Below are 9,836 nucleotides of genomic sequence, written 5' to 3' on the forward strand. Positions count from 1 at the left end.
ATTATAAAATTCTTGGAGTTATATGTACAAGAATTGGTAACCCAACCATTGCCTTATTTTTACTTTGACAGTTTTGTATCAGCCACTGTATTCTCTGGAAATATAATTAAAGAGGGAAGTTATAATAACAAATGTAAATTTACTGAGAAATGCAGTTTTAGAGGAATTGGAGAATATGGGGAGGGATGATCCTTGCAGAGACTTAAGAATGTTGTATTTGAATCAACTGATAAAGTGATCATGGGGAGGTACTGGGGAAAGGAAAAGATTTTCAAGAGAAAGATAAAATGTCATGTATGAACAACTAAAAATCACATTTTCAAAGGCAGCTCAAAGAATGATAATATTCTTTTTTTTTTAAGATTTTATTTATTTATTTGACAGACAGAGATCACAAGTAGGCAGAGAGATAGGCAGAGAGAGAGAGAGGAAAGCAGGCTCCCTGCTGAGCAGAGAGCCCAATTCAGGGCTCAATCCCAGGACCCTGAGATCATGACCTGAGCCAAAGGCAGAGGCTTTAACCCACTGAGCCAACCCGGGCGCCCCACAAAGAATGATAATATTCTTATTTCAATCCTCATGATTAAAAAAATTCATTACTTAATATTTCTGCCAAAATTATCTTTGAAAGACAAATTTTGTAATGAAAGATAAAGAAAATAATGTACTATCACAGGATTTTAAATAGAAATGGAGATTTCTGATGCAATAGGATGAATAGAATGCATCGCTTCCATTCTCTCCTGGAAGCCTATTAAAGTGATAATAATCATATTTAAAATATATAGGCCTAAAATATATATATAAAAAAAAAACCAGGAGAGAAGACACAGAGAATAGGAAACATCAATATGCTTTGGAGGATGGAAAGCTGTTGACTTAGAAGATCTTCAGCAAGAAGAAAGAGAACCAACCTGCAAAACTTGAGAATGTGCATAAAGGGGATGTGAGGTGCAGATCTGGGATTAAGAGAATCGTTCAAAAGTCTGCCTAAGAGACATTTAGATCTCAAAGAGCCTGGTGACTTCCCCTCCCATTTCAGACTTAAGAGTGATTCCCGCGGAGCATGAATCAAAAAGATTCTGAGGTTAAGGACAGTAGGTACAAAAAGCTCCAGGGGAGCTGAGGGGCTAAAAATAGGTAGATTAAATAGAAGTCCATGTATTTATCAAAGAAACACATCCTCACCCATCACCATTCATTCCCTATCCGGGTCCCTAAACACCTGCAGCCAGGTACGAGACTCCAGTCTCTTTCTATGCAGAAACTGAATGGCCATTCTGTGCAGACTCAAAGCCATTCTTAGGCACTCAGAGTCTCAAACAAATAGAGAGAAAACCTGAAAGAAGAAAACAATTCCCAAAACAAAGGATCCAACAGAGAAGAGGGTGAGGGAATTTCCCAGTATAATAGCAAACGAAAGTGAAGGATGACAAATCATAAAATGGGGCTAGAAAACAATCAGCCAAGATTGAAGCAGGAGAGCAAAAGTTTCTGGAAATAAATTAAAAATGGAATTCAGATTATCCTACAAGTATTGGGTTATATGAAAACTTATTTAGATGACTTCAAAATGAATAATTGAGACAGTTATTAACTCCAGGGAAAGAGAAGATAGAGTAATCATGGTACACTACTAGATTCAGCAGTGAAAAATATGTAGACAGCCAAAATAATGTAAATATGGGATAAAATGCAGATAAGTCTGTGGTTTAATTATATTAGGATTGTATTATATATATATAATATAATATGTTATATATTATGTATATTTGAACTGGAGCTTTCTGTACCTACTGTCCAATTATATTGGGAAGGAGGGGAAGCAGGGTAGTTGTATAAAAGCTTTATCTTCATTTACCAATGTAAAAAGATCAGTTGTCACATATAAAATACTATATCAAGATAGAGCATCATAAATATAGAACTCTTATGTAGAAAGGTAAATCCCAGAAGACATAGGGTAAGGATCAGAAACTGATGGGTGAGACTGGGCACAGGGAGAGGTGGGTCATTTTTGAGAAATTTAACTATCAAGAAAACTATTCGTATTATATTCCCTTATATTAATTAGTGAAAAGTAGTAATATATGGGCTTACATTCTGTGTTTCTCAACATATTTTAACCCATGATTGCATCTGATAAACAAACAAAAACAACCACCAGGGGCGCCTGGGTGGCTCAGTGGGTTAAGCCTCTGCCTTTGGCTCAGGTCATGATCTTGGGGTCCTGGGATCGAGACCCACATTGGGCTCTCTGCTCAGCAGAGAGCCTGCTTCCCCCTCTCTCTCTGCCTGCCCCTCTGCCTACTTGTGATCTCTCTCTCTATGTCAAACAAATAAGTAAAATCTAAAACAAACAAAACCAACCACCAAATCCATATATTCTTTCAGTGCTATTTGGAGATTAGAATAAAACAAACTTTGTGACTAAAAACAATTTAAAGCAATGAGACGAAATGCTGTTTTGCCCCTCTTGCCCCTACGCCAGAATTAAATAAGAACATGCCTTTCTATCCTTGCAAAGATAACAACTGTTCACTTTTTCTCATTTCCTGGCTGAGGATCTCGGTGTCTCCTTATTTCAATCAATCCAATTTAATGCATCCAATACAAACTCTTTTCTCTCTGGCTTTCAATGCCTGTTCTTCTCCTTCCCTGCCCTCTACCTATCTAACCTTATTTTCCATTACATCACAACGGGCAACTCCTGTAAAGTTGGATGGCTCTCTCAGAACCAAGCATACATACCCTGGGCCATGCCTGCTTTCATCCTTTAGGTCGAGCTCTTGCCTGAATACTTGGGTCCATCTCTTCTGGACCTGACCCAAGTCTTCCTGTCCTTCAAAACCTGCTTCAAGAGGAACAAAGACTTTCCTTATCATAATTCTACTATCTTATCATCTTTGAAACTTTGGCTTTTATCATTAAAATTTACAGAAGAAAAAAAAATGAATGAAAGTCACCTTTTATGACCTACTTGGGCAAAAAGGAAATTTAGACAAATGAACATTTGTCCGAATTCAAGAGACTATATTCAATCTATTGGGTTGGCACCTACCATCAATTTTCAAAATGTGATGTGCCAGTGATTTTTTTCAGCATGATGCCATTCTCTATGAAGGAAAGATCATCTTTTTAAAGCACCTAGTCCCAACAACATGAACACATATATAATTTGTCATTGCCTGTTGGAAGGGATAAATAGCAAATTAAGGCTAGATTGAGAAAAACCAATAAATATGATTAAAAATTTTTATATTGATCTTGCCTCTTAATTATTTAAATGTTCTCATTTTTATTGCATTTATTGTACAACAACATAAGAATACCAAAGAACAAAAACAGAAAAAATTATCTCTACTTCCACCACTCAAACTGTCTTCACTTGTTCACGTACTCTTCCATTTCTCAACCCTATGCATATGTAATTTTACATAGAAAGCATTCTAGTTTTTACCCTTGGTATTGTAAACATTTTCATGTTGTAAGACCTTCTCTGCACTTCACATGTTAGTATTTATACAATAATCCATCTCTTAATATCCATATGAGAATTCATCTATTGCAGTACCATAATTATTTGTGTCTCTATCATTAGTGATTTATAATTCTTTTCAGTAATTCAGTAAAAAAATTGTTTTCAACAGACTGTGAGCAAATAGGCAATCATATGCACTGACAGTACTTATCAAATTTAAAATGTGCATATCCTCTAACCTAATAGATCTACCTTGTTGAATCTATCCTTGAGAGATAATTATAGAAGTTGCAAACATAAATATGCTATTTGCTGCATTATCTAATGGTAAAAACTAGAGATGATCTAAATGAGCCAGAGTAGTATAATAGCTGAATAAATTTTGGTATACCTGTATATAACATTAAATGGTGATTAAAAATAATGAGTTAGATCTGTTTGGGTTGACTTGGGTTGATAAACTGATGAATGTCGGTGTGAGGGTGGGAAAGGAAGTTTAGATAAGTAGGAGGAGCTCATTGTTGTGGGAAAATGCTATATGGGTATGCCTATAATAAATACGTACATACATGTTTGCACATACATAAGAAATTGATATAGACTATGTAACAATTACTTTTTTCTTTATATCCTTCAGTAGTATTTGAATTACCACAAACACATATTATTACTTTTTTTATTTTTGAAAAATAAAATATAAATTATCTAAATAATACTCATTGAGGAATTATTACTTTATTTTCATAGATGGTCCACTCCAGCAGCTCTTTTTAACTGCTCCAGAAGGAACAGCTCTTTTTAACTGCTCTTTTAAACCTGGTCAGTCCTCTCTACCTAAAAATGAGGAGATCTCAATCTTCTCTGGAGTCGAACTCATTTTGGATCACCAGTATATTCATTAGGTAATGAAAATCAACTTTGTGTTTTGATTTGTTACTGTATGATTTATTACTGTTTAATTTGTATACTGCAGGGTTTCCCAACATTTTACTGTTGACATTTTGAGCCAAGTAATTCTTTGCTGTCAGGGATGTCCTTAAACTCTACCTACTAGATGTCAGTAGTGGGCTTCCCTTCCAGTTGTGACAACCAAAAAATATCTTTAGACATTGCCGAGTGTTCCAGGTTGGGAACTGATATAATACAATAGTATTTAGCCACTAGAAAGAATGGATTAATTCTAAATATATTGATAGAAATTATCTCCAAGGTAAAATATTAAGTGAAAGATGAAAGGTCCAAAACTGTTCTGAGTATGCAGACAATATACTGATGCAGAAAATATAGTATGGAGTCAGCTACCTGGAGTAGAATCCCAGCTCTTCTCAACTAGCTGTGTGACCTTGGACAAGTTACCCAACATCTCTGTTCCAACATTTCTTTATTTTTAAAAGATACTATCATATGGTTAAGCATGTTTCATACAACTAGTATGAGGATTAAAGAGATCAATTTCTGTAAAATACTTAGAAGAGTGTCTGGCATAAATGTTGTCATTTGTGATCATTATCATCAGCATCATTTGTGAAAATATAATATCGATAGACTATCTCTGGAAAGAGTTATAAGAAAACTGGTGAGAGTGGTTTCTTCTGGGCAAAGAGGTTAGGAAAAACATAATTTATAATGGATGCTCTTTGGGGATTTTAAATTTCTTCTACTATTATTTATTCAAACATTTTTAAAAGATAATTTAGTTTGAAAAGGTTTTATGAACATATGTTGAGCTCCTACCTTTTATTTTTTAAAAAGATAGATTGAAACTTCTGGGAAACTAGCTATTTTATCTCTGCTGCTAAAATAACCAAAATCTCCTTGTTGGCAATAACAAGTTAACATCAAAATTGTCTCTACCCCCCACCCCCACCACCCTGGGGTAGGAGAAAAAAACATAGAGAGGCTTCATTCATTTCCAGTTTAAAATAATAACAATTTCATCTGGCCGTATTAAATGTCTCATTTTATAGTAAGTTCCATGTTTACAGAAATAGGAAGGCAAAGTGGCAGATGGTTCAAAATATTGTGTAGCTTTATAATGTGATTTTTTACTTATATTTGAATATAAGTATGTCTCACCAGCACAAATATCTATACTAAAAGTCACTCTAACAGTGGAGAGGCACTAGAATTGTGAATTAATAAGTAAAGGGAGCAATTTATTAGAACATGTAGGGTTTTTTTTAATTAATTAATTTACTTGAGAGATCAAGCAGGGCATTGGCAGAGGGAGAAGGAAGGAATCTCAAGCAGACTCTGAGATGAGTGCAAAGCCTGACACAGGGCTTGATCTCACAACCCCAAGATCATGACCTGAGCCAAAATTAAGAGTCAGATTCTCAACTGACTGAGTCACTCAGGCACCCCAGAACATGTAGTTTTAATAGTGACAGGAATGCAGCTATTTGCAAAGGTTTACAAAGAAACACCCACTGCAGTGAAATATGAGAAAGAATTAACTGTTGAAAAGATGGTAAGGAGAAAACCTAGATTTCTAGTTTGGCACATAAAGAACTTAGAAGTTGCCACTTGGTCCTAACAATAAGAACTTGAACAAACAGAAAAATTAACAACCCCTCTTAGATTCCTCAGAGAAATGAAGTCACAGAGCAAAGCCACTCCCTCCAAAATTGGAGAGGCAGATAGTTAGATACAGAGAATTACAACTCACCAGAGCAGAAACCTCCATGGGAACCAGTACTGGGATGACATGATTGTCTGTGGAAAAATATGAAATAATCACCACCAACAACAAAAAAAAACTTACTGGAACCGTTAATGATTATAACAAGATTTTAGGATATAAGGTTTATATATAAAAGTCACCTGCTGTCCTATATACCAGCAATGAATAAGTGGGATTTTGAATTTAAAACACATTACCATTTACATTAGCACCCCCCAAAATAAAATAAGTGAAATAAATCTAGCAAAATGTGTACAAGATCTATGTGAGGAAAATACAAAACTCTGATGAAAGATACCAAAGAAGAACTAAATAAATGGAGAGATATTCCATGTTCATGTGTAAGAAGACTCACTATTGTCAAGATGTCAGTTCTCCCCAATTTGAACGATAGGGTCAATGCAGTCACAATCAGAAGCCCCATGTTATTTTGTTGTATCGACTAACTGATTCTAAAATGTACTGGAGAGCAAAGGACCCAGAATAGCCAACTCAATTTTGAAAGAGAAGAATAGAGTCAGAAGACTGGCACTATTTGACTTGAACACTTACTAGAGAGCTACATTAATCAAAACAGCATGGTATTGGTGAAGAGAATAGACAACTATTTCAATGGAACAGAACAGAGAGCCTATAAATAGATCTACATAAATAAAGTCAACTGATGTTTGACAATGGAGCCAAGGTAGTCTTTTCAACAAATGGTACAACTAGTCATCCACATGTAAAAAAAGAAAAAAAAAAAAAAAGAATCTAATACAGACCTTACACCCTTCACAAAAATTAACCAAAAATAGATCCTAGACCTGAATTTAAAATGCAAAACAGTAAAACTCCTAAGGGGTAATATAGGAGAAAACCTAATTGACTTTGAGTATGGAGAAGACTTTCTTTTTGAGATTTATTTATTTATCTGAGAGAGAGAGGGAGGGAGAGAAGCAGACTTCCCACTGAGCACAGAGCCCCATGCAGGGCTCCATATGGGGCTCATTCCAGAGCTTGACACAGGGCTTGATGAGGAGCTCAGCCCCATGACCCTGAGATCATGACCTGAACTGAAATCAAGAGCCCATCGTTTAACTGACCAAAATTCCCAGGTACCCCTGGAGATGACTTTTTAGATACAAAACCAAAAGAACAATCTATGAGAGAAATAATCAATAAACGGACTTCACTAGAATTAAAATCCTATGCTCTGTGAAAGGCAATGTCAAGACCAGCCACATACATAGTGGAAGAAAATATTTGTAAAAGGTATATCCGATAAAGACCTGTTATCCGAATTATACAAAGAACTCTTTTTTTCCCCTGTAGAATTATTTGGCACATTTCTATATGAAAAATAATTAGAAACCATTTGATACACCTAAAACACATGCACACTATAACTGAAGCACCTATCTTTAGCATCTGAAATATGAGCTCTTGGATAGGGCTGTAATTGTAGATAGCACATCAATTCCCAAACTGAAAGATTCCCTTATTTATCTCGAAATTGCCATGGGAAATGCTAGTTGTGCAATATTAACCATCTCTCCTAAGGGAACACTCTACCAATGCTTAGACATGACATTTATCTTCACTAAACACATATCCTTTGCCAAACCTGTTTGAAAAGCAATTCATTTGGAGGGTTTAGTTGATCACTCTAGTTTGCAGCCAAGACACCTCCTAGTCCTGCAGTCAAAATTTGGAGCATGATTTCAAGCCAAACAGGATCCCATACATAAAAAAATAACTACAAACTAAACCCTAGTAAAACAATCCATAGTAACCATATAATCAAGATGAAAGGTTCACTGCTAAGCCAGATTAAAATTCTATCTATGTAAAAGACACAGAAAAATATTTTGTTGTTGTTTTTATGGTCAAAATAAACCAACCAAACTCTTTAATTTTCTCCCTTTTCTCTTTTTTTTAAAAGTATAGGTCTTGCCTTTATTTATTTTTTTTAAAGATTTATTTATTTACTTATTTATTTAAGAGAGAGAGAGAAAGAGCTGGGGGAGGGGCAGAGGGAGAAGGAGAAGCAGACTCCCTGCTGATCAGGGAGCCCAATGAAAGGGCTCAGTTGGGGATCCAGGACTCCAGGATCATGACCTGAACCGAAGGCAGATGCTTAACCAACTGAGCCATCCAGGCGCCCCTCCCTTCTCTTCAACTAAAGAATTTCTCTTCTGTGTGGTACAGTTTAACCATTAAGACTACGGTTCTACAGTCACACTCCCCGCATTTGACTGGCATTTCCACCACTTCCTAGCTCCGCACCCCAGGCCAAGTTATTTAACTTCCTCAGGGCCTCAGTTCCACCTTCTGTAGGAGAGGGCAGGCAATATACTACAGGATAAATTAGATAATACAAGTAAAGTGATTAGAACAGCATTGGCACAGAAAATACTTGCCGATTATTATAATTATTTGACACTACTGTAGTTCCTCATTTAGTTTCCCAATTGTCCATCTAAGTCTTCCAACTTAGAATATAAAATTGCCATTATATGTCCATGACACTAGTACAATACTCGGCACATAGCATGGACTCACTATATTTTTCTTAGAAGAAAAGAGTGTGGGAAGGAAAGAAAAGAGAGAGGAAGGAGGGAGGTAAGATGAAGAGAAGGGAGTAGAGAAGAGAAGAAGTGAGAGGAGGGCAGGGATGGAGAAAAGAGAAGAGGAGAGGGGAGGGAAAGGGAGGGGAGGGAAGACTTGATGAGAGGAGAGGAGAGAGGAGAAACGAAGGGAGTAAAGCTGAAAACGTATGTAGTAAGGAGTAGAAAACCGATCATAATATGCCGTGACTTCATGTTTGTGAGTAGAAGTCTCCTGTTCATTTCACAGGTAACTTGATTGTTCTTCCAAATCTTCTTATTTAATACTTTTGATATATATGTACAATCACAATGGTTTGACTACTTTATAGATACGCTTTCTGGTTAGCTTTCCAAAACTTTTAAAACGGAGCCCATTTAGTTCACACACAAGCATGGGAAAATACGAGGGAACACATAGCATGAAGCATCAATTCTTGTACACAGGCTAATTCAGAGTTTAGTTTTTAGACTTGCTAACCTCAGAGCATTTCGGTGGGTAGGTACTGACCAAATGATTAGGTAGTTTGATTTGTTCATTTACAAGTTTTATAATCTTAACAAAAAATAGTCAGTTAAGCATCTGCCTTCAGTTGAGGTCATAATTTTGGGGTCCTGGGATCAAACGTCCCATGGGGCTCCTTACTCAGCAGGGAGCCTGCTTCTCTCTCTCACTCTGCCCCTCCCCACCCTGCTCATGCTCCCTCTCTCGATGTCAAATAAATAAATAAAATCTTTGAAAAATAAGATGAAATGTAAAAATACGTTAAAAACTGGTCATTATCCTAATTTAAGTAAATGCAATTATAATGAATTTGGAGGATCTAAATGATCTAGTTTGGCCTAAATTTTCCCTTAATAGTCCATTTTTCTCTTCACGTTCTAGCTGATAAACTTAGTACAAAGTTACTTGTTTATAATTTGAAGTGACCTATTTTTCATGATTTTCCAAAAATGTTACTTCCTATAGAACAAATACCTTTTAAAGATATTTTTCAAATATTTTCTAAAAATTTGTGCTCTCTTGATAGAGTATTTTTATTCACTAAAGAAACATTTTCTTGTTTATATTCTTGTGTGGGAT

The 9,836-nt window shown here is 35.8% G+C and overlaps 1 long non-coding RNA gene across 1 annotated transcript in view; it reads left to right on the forward strand.

The window, feature by feature from the left end:
* LOC125093260 (uncharacterized) overlaps positions 1–4,487 on the forward strand; it is a 36,900-nt gene extending 32,413 nt beyond the window's left edge. The window contains exon 3 of the long non-coding RNA XR_007125188.1: positions 4,229–4,487. This is a non-coding gene — a long non-coding RNA (uncharacterized LOC125093260). The remainder of the gene's footprint in view (positions 1–4,228) is intronic.
* The last annotated feature ends 5,349 nt before the right edge of the window (positions 4,488–9,836 follow it).

This window comes from Lutra lutra, chromosome 2, assembly GCF_902655055.1.
Source record: "Lutra lutra chromosome 2, mLutLut1.2, whole genome shotgun sequence".
Classification (NCBI taxonomy): Eukaryota; Metazoa; Chordata; class Mammalia; order Carnivora; family Mustelidae; genus Lutra; species Lutra lutra.